General features: G+C 41.1%; 1 protein-coding gene across 4 annotated transcripts in view; it reads right to left on the reverse strand.

The window, feature by feature from the left end:
• Positions 1–12,555, reverse strand: part of LEF1 (lymphoid enhancer binding factor 1) — a 98,174-nt gene that overhangs the window by 4,050 nt on the left and 81,569 nt on the right. The gene's annotated exons all lie outside the window — the stretch shown is intronic.

The raw sequence follows: 12,555 nt of genomic DNA on the forward strand, positions 1-12,555 counted from the left end.
GCCAGGCCAGTAGTTCACAGCAGTCTGATACAAGTGCTGGGATTCAGAACTACTCCCCATTAGCAGCCACCAATGTCTACTTCACTGAAGGAAATGAAATGCTCTTCTGTTGAGATGATTCCCTACCTCCTCCCCCTTCCCTTCCCAGCAAGCCGTCTTTGAAGTCATAAGGTTAAAATAATGACCACGGCCTTGCTCTGGCCTTACATTTTTAAACTGGGACCTTTACTTTCTGAGTCAAAGTACAATCGTAGCAATTTCTGGCTCACATTTTCATAACCTCTCCTCATTCCTTTTTCCCCCCAGTAAAAGGAGGCTGCTTACGTGATTCCAATTGTACAAGAGGGTGTTAAAAAGGAGGCCTAAAGTTATTGTTTCCAGGGTAATACTACAGAAAATTACACAGTAGTTACCCTGAAAATGAGGACCAGGATATGGTTTTCCATAGCTGCCTGTTTTTTAAGGCTATGGATTTGAAAGTAACTTCTAATGCTGATAGACCAAACAGTACCTTTAAAAAAACCTGAACAACTATGGAGTTGCCTTAAAGATATAAAACAGGTCAAATCAGGATTCTTTTCAAGAAACCACAGGCATGTGCTAAGGAGACTGAAGACTTCCCACATCTGAGACTTCACTGGGGGGCTGCAGCTGAAGTCTGTCCAAGCCAGGCATGCCCCAGCAAAGCCCAATCCACAAGTGAAGTCGGCGCAATCAAAGACTGCAATTACAGTTCCCTGGCTGTGGTTAGGCTTCAAAGAAAGTGCTGCAAGTCACATTTTACATATGTGAAGTCTTGAGCCTGAGCCACAGCCTGCCATTTGCACTGTACATCAGACTGCAGAAAACATACACACCCCTCTCTGTCTTTGGAATAAGTAACTTCAATGGAAATAAACTCAAACATAAAAAGCTCTTAGATTTTGATAAAGCTGAACTTCAGCAACTAGCAACCCCAGACTTATGATTCACAACTGGCTGTTGGTGAAAAAACAAATGATTTTTGCTTTCCAAAAAAAAGAGTGACCAAAGTTTTGCACCTTTTTCCTCCCTACTCCTTGCAATGAAATGGAATGAATCCTAGTCCCTCGAGGCCTTATCAGCTTCATCTCACAGAACATTACAAAATAAAGTTACTCATCTTCATGATTAAACAAAGTTTAGGGAGGATGATGGGGATTACAGAGATTCATCCAATTCAGACCAGTTATTGGAAGTGGGGTGTGTAAATAGCCTTACAAGAAGTGGTGGATAAAAGGGAGAACTACTAGCCCTCCGGAAAAGGCTATTTGAGAACAAATGTGCTTTAAAATGGGCTGTATTTGCCTGGTTTTTCCAGAGCACTTTGGTGTGGGGCAGTGGAAGGAAGGGTAGGGTAGAGGGTGGGGGATGGGGAGGGGAGGATTTCAATTACAAAACCTGCTTTTTATTAGTGTGTTTTGAATGACATGTCAAACTATTCCTGAGCAAAACTAATTAGAAATCCAAATATGTTATTTTCTTTTGGAGTTTGCAGAACTATGGCTAAAGGCCCAACTTATTGCTACTGTTTCTCAATATTAAAGACACAACTAAATAGAAGAAAAAAAAAAGCCACTAGTACATTCTTAGACTGAAGCATTTAAAGTCTCTCTCTCTCTCACACACACACACACACACACACACAGAGGCCTTGTCTACCCAGGAAATTCTTAGTTTCTTCATCCATGCTAGCACCAGTTCAGCTCCATTGCTGGTAGTTACAGTGGGATTACTAGCGTGATGCTGATGCAGCAGCAGCTGCTGCTGTTTTATATGACATGAGTCAAACCTACTGACTTAATGACCTAATGACAGGGCTTAAAGTGCCAGTGGCTATACCTAAAGCCCTAGGGCTCCCTCCCACTGGTGTAGAGTGGGACCAGCAGCAGATTTTGTTAAAGGCATTCTAGAGAGCCTGAAGATGACCCTCAAACTATCACTGTTACAGTGTTTGAAGGGATGATACTGGAAACTCTGGACCTGTTCTTTCCATTTCAGACAAGAACTGTGTAGTTTATAGTAAAAACATCAGGTTACCTCTAGGCAGCCAAGACTCCAGCAGCTTCTTTGAGAGAAGAATGATCAGTATATTAAGACCTGCAAGGGAGGAAAAATGGGTTTGTGCCTTTTTTGCTTCTTTATGATGTATAATGAACATTTGAAGGAATAAACCTTTCAGAAGAGGTGGAGGGGTTGCTTTATTTTACACATTAGAAATTCAGTTCATGTCTACACTATTGCTGCTGAAAGATTTGGTCTGATAGAACAAAGAGTATAATATCACAAGTATCAAGGAAGTAAAACCTGCACAATTGAGAGGAGATGGAAATTTAGTCAAGGTTTCAAATTTTGTAACTCACAACACTAACTCAAGCACCTGACAGTGTCAGGAGGAAAGATTCCCTTCAATTCTCTTATGTTCCAAGAAAGTAGCTTGCAATAACAGGGAAAACTGGATATTCTTGATACTTTAAAAGTAAATCAAGTAAAAATTTCTTCAGATAAAAAAGAAGCAAAAAATGGCAAAAACTTTTTTCCTTGTAAATCATATTTAAGCTTACATATTTTTTTCCACTGTATGCATCCGATGAAGTGAGCTGTAGCTCACGAAAGCTTATGCTCAAATGAATTTGTTAGTCTCTAAGGTGCCACAAGGACTCCTGTTCTTTTTGTGGATACAGACTAACACAGCTGCTACTCTGTAACCTGTCATTTAAACTATAGCAAGTACAGTTTTTGGTTAGACTTTTAACACTGATTTGAAGAACCAACCTCAAAATTCAGCCTATGCTCATGAATGAGTTAATTCAGAAATAATTTTATATTGGAACAAAAATCTCTCCGATCTCTCCGTTACAGCCATCTGTTTTTACATAGCTCCATTAACTCCCTCTTTCCCAAGTCCAAAGTTTCCAGTGCAAGTAGCAATGCAAAGAACTCACTATCCCAGCACCATGGATACCAAAGGCTCAATCATCATTTCCTAACAACCACCAACTGCTACAAACAAAAACCTTATCTCTGTTGTGATCTCAAGTGGAGTAGGTACATAAGGCAAATAGCAATAAACATTTGTCTCCAATTCTAACAACCAACAACAACAACTCAAGAGGGGATAAATTTGCAAGAAAAAAACATATCACCACAATTTTAACAAAAAGCTTTCATCAACTTTCAAGTGAGTGCAAATTTTTCCACAATGGAACCTGGAGCTATTTTTGCACTAAAATTCTACCTTCTGACCTTTGAATATACTGAGGGAGGCTGTGCTTTCCAAAAGCATATGCTGGGAATCAGTGTCAAGAATTCTAATTCCACCTAAATGAGAGCAGATTTCATAAACATTATCCCTATTTTTATAATGAGGAAGCAGACTCAGAAAAAGTAAATGGACCTGCTCACATAATAGCACAGATGAATCTACATCAGCAGATCCATGCAGGGGAAGAGGTGTCCTGTCCTTCCTCATCCAGGCCAGGACTAGCAGCTAGGAGCCCCCTCGCTGGGGTGCTCCCAGCAGCACAGGGGAGATCAGACCCACCTCCAGAAACCTCCCCTGACTTCAGGAAGCTGCATGGCTGCTGCTGTCAAAGCTCAACTCTGAAGGTAGTGCAGAAGTGAGGGTGGCAATCCCGTCACACACACACACACCCACCCCTCCCCTCGTCACAACAGCTTTGCAACCGGCCGACTCCTTTTTGTATCGGGACTCTCACAGTTACAACACTGTGAGCTTTCAGATGTAAACATCTGAAAATGACTAATTTTAAAGCCCTCTGGCCATGAAATTGATCAAAATGGACCATGAATTTGGTAGGGCCCTACCTATATGTATAGCTGTGGAAGCCTTAACCCTGCACACCTTCAGATTTTTGCTCATGGGTCAAAGACTTTAAACTGGGGAGAGGATCAAAGATTAAATAAATAGACTGGTCTGGGGGGGCATTGAGAGCTAGTTGTTTAAGTACCAGATCAGGCTCAGGAGACTGGCTCAGTTAACAATTTGCAGAAGTCACTTTGCCAAGTCAAAACCTCTGAGCCTAGGTTGTTTATCTGTAAGATGGTTGTTTTCATGTTTACTTTACTACATAATGTTAGAGTGTTTCCTAAGTGCAAAGTACTATAAAATGCCAGCCAGTGGTAGAGGGGAAATAAAACTCAGGACTAGAGCTGGTCAGAGAAACATCAATGGAACCATATTCTGTTGGAATATGCAGTTCCATTGAAACTGAAATGCTTCATGATTTGCTTCATTTTGCCAAAATTTCATTTCAGGAGGGGAAAAAAAGAAAAAATTCTGAAGGTCAAAACAGGATGTTTTGAACATTTTTAGGACAAAATATTTTGATTTTGAAACTACTTATAACTTTTGTAAAGGAGAATTCTGAACTTTTCAGGTTTCCCTCTCATTTGAAATTAATCTAGATTTTGAAATCTTAAAATATGTTGTGAAACGATTTCCATCCTCTACACAAGGTTCTACTCAGAACTTCAGTTGCCTGTCTGGTGCTAAATTCACTAAACCATGCGATTTCGAGCAGGTGTGGAGGTGGACTATCAGCAGCCTCCCCTCCTCCTTCCCAAAGGTCAAAATTAGAGCAAAAGTTTCCCATTCCCCCCTCTTTCCAATAACACCTTAAAATTTTTTGTTTGTTTTAATATTGTCTATGGAGGGGATGATTATAACATTTCAAGATCTTGTAAAACAACCCCTGCCTCACAGAAATTTCCTTTGAAATAGGGTTTTGTTTTATTAATTAAAAATGTTGGTTCTAATTAGTCAACACTGATTTACTTACTTTTTGGACTTCATAAGTTTGGAGTATGAAAAGGGACAAGTCAGTTTCACTTGTGTATAGCTCATCTGATTTCACTTTCTAGCTCTTGTAGCAGAGTATGTGGGTTGCAAATATTGCAAGTTGGGATTTCAATACCAATCAACATAATAGTTTAAATCCATGGAATCACTTTGACCTTAAATTTATAAAAAAAAGTTAGAAAATGTATATGTTCACCCTAGATTCACCTGCCACTGGTCCCTTAAAAATCAAAAGCAACAAACCACACACTATGCCCTAGGTAACAGATGGAGACATGGCACAAAAACTTAATAGGGTTATTCTGTTATCTTTTGGCATTTGTAGTAGATAAGTAGAAGAATTCTCTATTCCTCATCTCTCCCAACAGGTGTCACTGTATTCTCTACGTGTAACCTGAATAGGACAATTTTTTTTTTAAAAACATTTTTTGTTTTTTGAACACCTGAAGGGAGGAGACTTCTTCCTTCTTGTTTGTCTTTCACCTTAGAAATGTCACTATCAAATCTGATCTCCCCTTGGTTTTCTGGCAGACCTGCTGTATACGTTAAGTCCATATGTGCTTTTACACATTCTTTGAAGCTTCAACAAAAGATACCTATTTCCAAAATGTTAGTCCCTGATATTAACACCTGTTTCAACAAAAACATTTTAAATAGCTTGACAAATTATCTTCTGCTCAGCGGCCTGGTTCTCACTCAACACATGTTATCATCATTACCCTAGTTCTCCAGCCAACAGAGAGCTTCCAGGGTAGACAAGACCTAAATTTCTCATGTGATAACAGATTTTTTAAAAAATGTAAATAAGCTTCATACATCATAAAGCATCAGAGGAGACCACGCACTTTGCTGGTCACTTAAGACTTAGAATTAGATTCACTGTTGTAGTCATATTGCCATTTTTAAGGGAAAGTGGCGGGGTAATTATTTTCACCATTATAGTTTAGGGTATTGATAAACCATACTAGAGTGAACACCTCTCTCTTGCTTCTCTGCCAGGGTCACAATGTTTACACCTCAAAAATATTTTTGCTGCCAGCCACCTTGCCTGTATCCAAACACACTTTACTAGAACACCACTGTGAGCCACAAAGGAAATTTATAAGCATTAAAGTAAAGTAAATAACCACCCCCCACAACTCCTGACACATTAACACATCCAGGGTCACATTTTTTATGTTCTCCACACCTACAGGATCTCTACTTACTGAACTCTCCAATCTGTCACTGGATTGCTTTTATTTTTTGCTCATCTAACAGCAATTTAAAGAGCTTTACCACACAAGCGATAAGATGTGTACTTCATCTTTATGTTTCTACATGACATCGGCCAGGAAACTATCTGACCAAGTTCTTTTCCATGTATTATATTATTTATGGAAGCAGGTTTGATCTAGTTTACATTATTCGTGTCATCGTCTCACTCATTTCCACTACTATTTAGAAATAAATTTTCTGGTTTTGGATTCATTAGTTACCCACTATTCAAAATGTCATCCCCTTTTTTAATAGCATTTTGCTCCAATATTCCTGATACTTAAATGTAAAATAATTCATCTTCCACTTAAGCTTCACACACACACACAAAATCAAAATAAGCCTCTTTAATATGTTTTGATTGTAAATAAAAATTATTCAGGTTTTGTCCTCATGTTTGAGAGTGCTGCTGAACTAAATGCTAGTCCTACCAAATTGTTGAAAGCTGCAAATAAAGATATTTAATTCTCCCAGCTTTATTCCTAATTATTTTATCACTCCTTAACTAGTGGAGAACTTGACAAATGGCAGGGTGCAAATCATTAAGTGATATGCCAGTCGCAGTTCTTGTACATGTCAAGTTAAATATTTCCACATTTCAGTGTAACAATCTAGAGTAGGTTTTTTGTAAATTTGTTTTTTAGTTGCACCTTTCCAGCAATTTAGTAGTTATTCTCAGTTCATAATGAGAAAAAGCAGCTTTTTTGATTCTGTTAAAATAAAAATTCAATAAAGGAATCTGAAATCTCCACTTTCCGTACAGAAGTTGCTGCCATTTATGGGTTTGCGAAGGATGCTTGCATTCAGAGTATACAAGCTGTCTCACCTGCCTGCTCAAGAAAGATGTTTTCATTATCAATTCATTGATCTGAAGCCACCCTCTCCACCAAAAATGCAACTTTTACCATTGGTAAGTTGTAACCTTAAGATTTATTCTAGAAAAAGCATTTTCCCAACAAATAGGCAATATCTGTTTAAAACCATCACCACAAAAATACATTTGGAGACCATTCTGTAACGCTTTCAAATCTGCCATATGCATTTGAGGATCACAGAGTAGTTTCCAAACACTGGAATGCCAGGCACTGAGCTCAGCATTGCAGCATGCCATTTTCAAACAACTTTATTAAGCTTAGTCAGAATCCAGTCTCCAAGTCTCATGCAGCAGACAGATCAGCGTGAAGCAGGGTTTCAAATGAAAACTAACTTTAAATCACCAACAGTGGAGCTGTAACAAGTTTACTGGTATTCACACGTGGAGAGGTGAGCAACTCGTAAAGCAATTAGTTCTCATTAAATGATGGATGAGCAAAAAGTTTGAGGCCCTGGCTTAACTTGGATACACTCAAACACGTGTGGGCACACCTTTCCATATACCTTAACTCAGTGGCTCTCAACCTTTCCACTCTACTTTCTGTACCCCTTTCGGAAATCTGATCTGTCTTCAAATTCAAAGCTTCAGCAAAACTAGTTGCTTACAAATCAGACACAAAAATACAAAAAGGTACCATAGCACACTATTACTGAAAAATTGCTGACTCATTTTTACCATAACTATCAATTGTAATATAAATATTGTACTTACATTTGAGAGTATCATATATAGAGCCGTATAAACAAGTCTTATATGAAATTTCAGTTAGTATTGACTTTGCTAGTGCTTTTTATGTAGCCTGTTGTAAAACTAGGCGAATATCTAGATGAGTTGATATACCCCTGACTGAGAACCACTGCCTTAACCCATCTCTCTTTGAATGTATCTTCTGCATCTTTCTTTTTCTAACCCCTCCCCCGTCTCATCCTTCTTTCAACTACACTCCCCTTAGTACAGAAGTCTCAGGCTTATCTCCCCTGCTTAGACTTAAGGATTCTCTCTTTTTGCTCCCTCTCCCAACCATCCTCAGAGCCCTGACCGCTTGCCCTCTGACCTCGAATGGACTCCCTACATTTGTAGAGATGGTGCGTGGTGTGCCAATTTAGCACTTTCTGCTTCCCTGAGATCTTCAGTTCTCAGACCCTTTAGTGAATCTCGTTTTAAGGGCACTCCCAAATGCATCATCATCACTCATCCCCAGGGAAGTCCCAGAGACAGATTTCACAAATGTCTGGCCAGGACAGACTGCAACAGCCCTATTGTGGGCTTTGTAGTACATTAAGGAAACTGATGCCTATTGTAGGCAAACTATACCCTGGACTGGGTTTGGAAAGGACACCTATCCTAGCCTTCAAAGTAAACGTTGTCCAATCTTAAGTTTGGTGGACTTATGTTTTCTGAATCAATCTGCCCATTTGTATTTCTCACTGGAACACATTTGCACTGCCCTTATAATCACACACAGAATCACTGTATCAACAAGCGTCATTCAAAAAAAGCTATCTGCACAGAACAAACAAGACAGCTCAGCTCCAATGGAGAAAAAGATGCCTACCATTCTCAAATTCCATGTTACAAACTGCTTGAGGATAGAGAGACAGATATTATAATACTTCCCATGCCAGGTAGGGAAAAAACACAAACACTTGCAACGCATTCATCCATTTCTATTTCAGCTTGTAAGAACATTCTCTTTGTTATCTACAGAGTTCACAAAAATATTCCAAACACAAATAATTCACTTGAGGCAGAGCATCTGTTCTGAGAATCAAAGCAATCCAAGAAAAAATGAAAAATGTCCCAATAGTCAAGAGGTTTAACTGTTTCATCTAGAATGGAATCTATTGAAGTTTGATAAGTCCTACACGTTAACAGATTTTAACCACTTAAGTATTTTGCCCATCTACAAGAATTCAGAAAGGGTTTAAATTTGGACTGTGATGATAGTAAGTCAAAAGATCAGTTTTATCATAACTCTAAAGTCCAAGATTAAACCATGTACATGACATCTTTATTAAATTCATTGAGGAGATAAAAGTTGAGCCAAGCAGGATATTTAGTCACATACTGAAGTATAATGGTTTGTATCTCCCAATTTTAATACTTGGGCCACCATTGTTCTCTTATTGAGCAAATGATTCCATAAAAACAACAAGAACCATCCTACCTGGTATACCTGCATAATAAAAGTAGACAAGTTCCACATGACCTACATGCGTATAATCCGCAGAAAATGACCCTTCCTAAGTATTTTCAATTTCAATACAATTGACAATATTTACTAGAGACTCCTTTTTCTGTTTTATCATTAGGGATATGATCTTTGCTGTTTAGGCATCAATCTGTTCCTGCTTCTTGTTCCTCATGAGCTTTTCACTATATAAATCACCTCTACAAATAATAGTGAGGTCTCAGAGAAGAGGATTTCAGGTGAATAAGCAACAGGACTTGCTTGCAGAGGAGTTTCTAACAAAGAATGAGCCTGTTTTTATGCATGGTACAGAGCGTGCGTTTTAGCACAGTACTCAATAAAACTTGTATTTAGAGACTGCTAGGAAGGAGCTGCTGAGTCTAATACTTAAGGCATTCACTTTTACTTCTGAGAAATCTGACTGCCGAGCAATATTTGCTGTGCAGACTAATAAAAAGTCAAGTTTATTATAGAAAGGAGTCCGGGTCAGATTTTCTGAAATTTTGCATAAAAGGCAAAACATCCAACCCTACATTTACTTGTATATTTTCCTCCACTCTATTCATTTCGACAAAACAGCACCCCTCAGATTTCACTATTGAAAACAACAAATAGCTCTTCAACACAACCCACTTTAGACTGAACAACATGACAGCATAACATGCAGAAGGGTAGTGAGTTGCATTCTGAGTGGCATATAACACAAAGGAAATAGAGTAGCTTAGCTTGTATTCCTCTGGTAGAGCACAAGCAGCTGTACATTCAGTAGATAACAGTTTTACTGGCTACTTTCAAAGCATGAAGTCAGCCATGGAAACAAATAATAGAAGATTCAGTAGCTACATGCATTCTCTTTCTGTAGCAAAAAGTTTTTCAGGAGGAGGGAGAGAAAGAAGGGACCTGGAATGTGGTTCATACTCCACACTGGCAATGAAAGGGTTAAGGGGCATTGGTGAGCTCAATTAGCAACTACAAGCCATGTCAGGCTCAAGTAAGGCTAATATGTAGGGGAGGAGCTTCTGGCAAATATAAAGAGAAGGTTTCAGGGCACAAGGGGAAAGAAGCCCAGGAGAGTAGGCCCTGGAGTTCTCTCCTGAGAAAAGAGCTCTGAATTAGTCAGGAGAGAGACTAAGAAACTACAGGGGTGGATAAAAGAACCAGATCTCTTGGGGGAAAAGCTCTAGGCAGTATTGCTCACTACCAGAGCCAGAAAGGAGCTGGGCAAGAGGGCCGAGGAACAGACCAACATAGGAACAGCAAGGAGTTGGAGGGAGCAGACCTTGGCTTTTCACTACTATGTCTTAGGACCAGAAACCAGAGGGGGTGGGAGGATCTGGGTTCCCCTCCCCAAACTTAGGAAGGTGGTGTGAAACCCCTGATGCACGATATAAAGACTACCGGAAGCCCTGAGACAAGAAAGTGGAAGGACTACTGGACTCAGGTTTAGGGGCCAAAAACCTGACATAAGGTCATTGAACTCAGAGGGCTGAGCCTGAGAAACAGCAGACCGCTGCAGGGCCAAAGAGGCTGTAAGGAGGGGGTGACAGAGGAGGCGATCCTGCCAAGCTCAGCCATGAGAGGGCATGCTGGCTGGTGAGTCACTGCTCTGTAGGACTTGTCCATATTAGTATTTAACCTTGTTATGGTGCCTGAAACACTTGAGGTACAATCTGGGCTAATTAGATTGTGAAAATGAAATATTTCAGCTGACTCAGTGTCCTCTAAAAATGGATCTCCTTACAGAGGAGGAAGCTGAACGTCCTTCCAGCACAAAGATAGAGAAACAAAAATTCTGCTGTGGTACAGTCAGTGATGAGCTGCCAAAATCTTAACAGGTTCCCTCCTCACCCCACGAGGGGGTTGTTGCCCACCCCTACCCCCCGGGACTCCTGCCCCATCCAACCCCTCCCCTGTCCCCTGACTGCCCCCAGAACCGGGCAGGAGGGTCTTGTGGGCCACGGTAGTGGGTGCCCACCCCTAAGAGCCAGAGGGACCTGCCGGGGGCCGAGGTGGGGAGTCCCGGAGATGCTTACCTGGAGCAGCTCCCAGGAAGCATCCGGCAGGTCTCTCTAGCTCCTAGGGGCAGGGGAGCATAGCTGGGGGGGAGCAGGGCTGGAGCGCCCATGGGGAAAATTTGGTGGGTGCAGAGCACTCACCAGCAGCTCCCTGCCCCGCCCCCAGCTCACCTCACCTCCGCTCCGCCTCCTCCACTGAACACGCTGGGCTTCTCCGCCCTCTCCCCCGACTTCCCGCGAATCAGCTGTTCGGCAGGAAGCCTGGGAGGGCTGAGAAGCAGGTGGTGGCTTTCCGCTCAGGCCGAGGGTGGTGGAGGTGAGCTGGGGTGGGGAGCGGTTCCCCTGCACTCCCCCTCCCCCCGGGTTACCTGCTGCAGCGTGGGCACGGCCCCCCCCGTGCCCTCCCCCGCCCACCTCTGCCTCCCTGGGCCTGAGCAGGAAGCCACGGCCTGCTTCTCAGCCCGCCCCGGCTTCCCACGTGAACAACTGATTCGCAGGAAGCCGGGGGGGGGGGGGTGTGGGGGGGGCGGAGTGGAGAAGCAGAGCGGGGCGGAGGCGGAGGAGGCTGGAGCACCCATGGAGGTGGCGCCCAAGGCACCACTTTTGGCTGGTTAAATTTAGAAGCCCTTTTAGAACCGGTTGTCCCTCACGGAACCACCAGTTCTAAAAAGGGCTTCTAAATTTAATAACCAGTTCTAGTGAACCGGCTCCAGCTCACCACTGGGTACAGTCTATACTGATAAGCATACCAGATGCCTTTAGTGGCTATCCATTGTGTAAATTAATAGTGATCTACCTTAGGAGAGTGAGATGGAGAGAAGAATCTCAAAAAATCTCTAAAATGGAGAACAGATATTTTTTTTTTTAATCACTTTGAGACTTAGCCAATCATTATGGGAGAAAAATTCTTAATAGCTGAAATATAGTCTATTTTCTTATACCTTGCTTTTCATTAGTGTTTATGAATCATTTTCAATTAAAGAAAGACTATGAGAAAAAACAAACCAGTGCACCCAGCCAACCAGCAACAAGTTAATTGCAGTGCTATAAAGCACAACTCTAACCTGCCCTTTATGAATTTTGTGTGGCATGCTGGCTGGAAGGGTTTACATTGCTTAATAAAGCCATCCTTGTGCTTCACAGGCAGACTTGCAGCTAGTCAGTGAGGTATGGTCTGTTTGAAAAATGTAAATAAGAAAAGGGAAGTGGTAAATCCCTAATACATAGCCGGTATAAAAACCATCAATAATCAAAACAAGGTTTCTTTGGGATATGGTATTTCTATAATTTGTGCTAAATTTAGATTTAATTGTAGAATTAAATCTAAGTAGTTTTACTAGAGTGTCTCTTTTACAACTAAGTTTTAGCAAGAAAGCTT

Source organism: Eretmochelys imbricata, chromosome 4 (genome assembly GCF_965152235.1).
Source record: "Eretmochelys imbricata isolate rEreImb1 chromosome 4, rEreImb1.hap1, whole genome shotgun sequence".
Lineage (NCBI taxonomy): Eukaryota > Metazoa > Chordata > Testudines > Cheloniidae > Eretmochelys > Eretmochelys imbricata.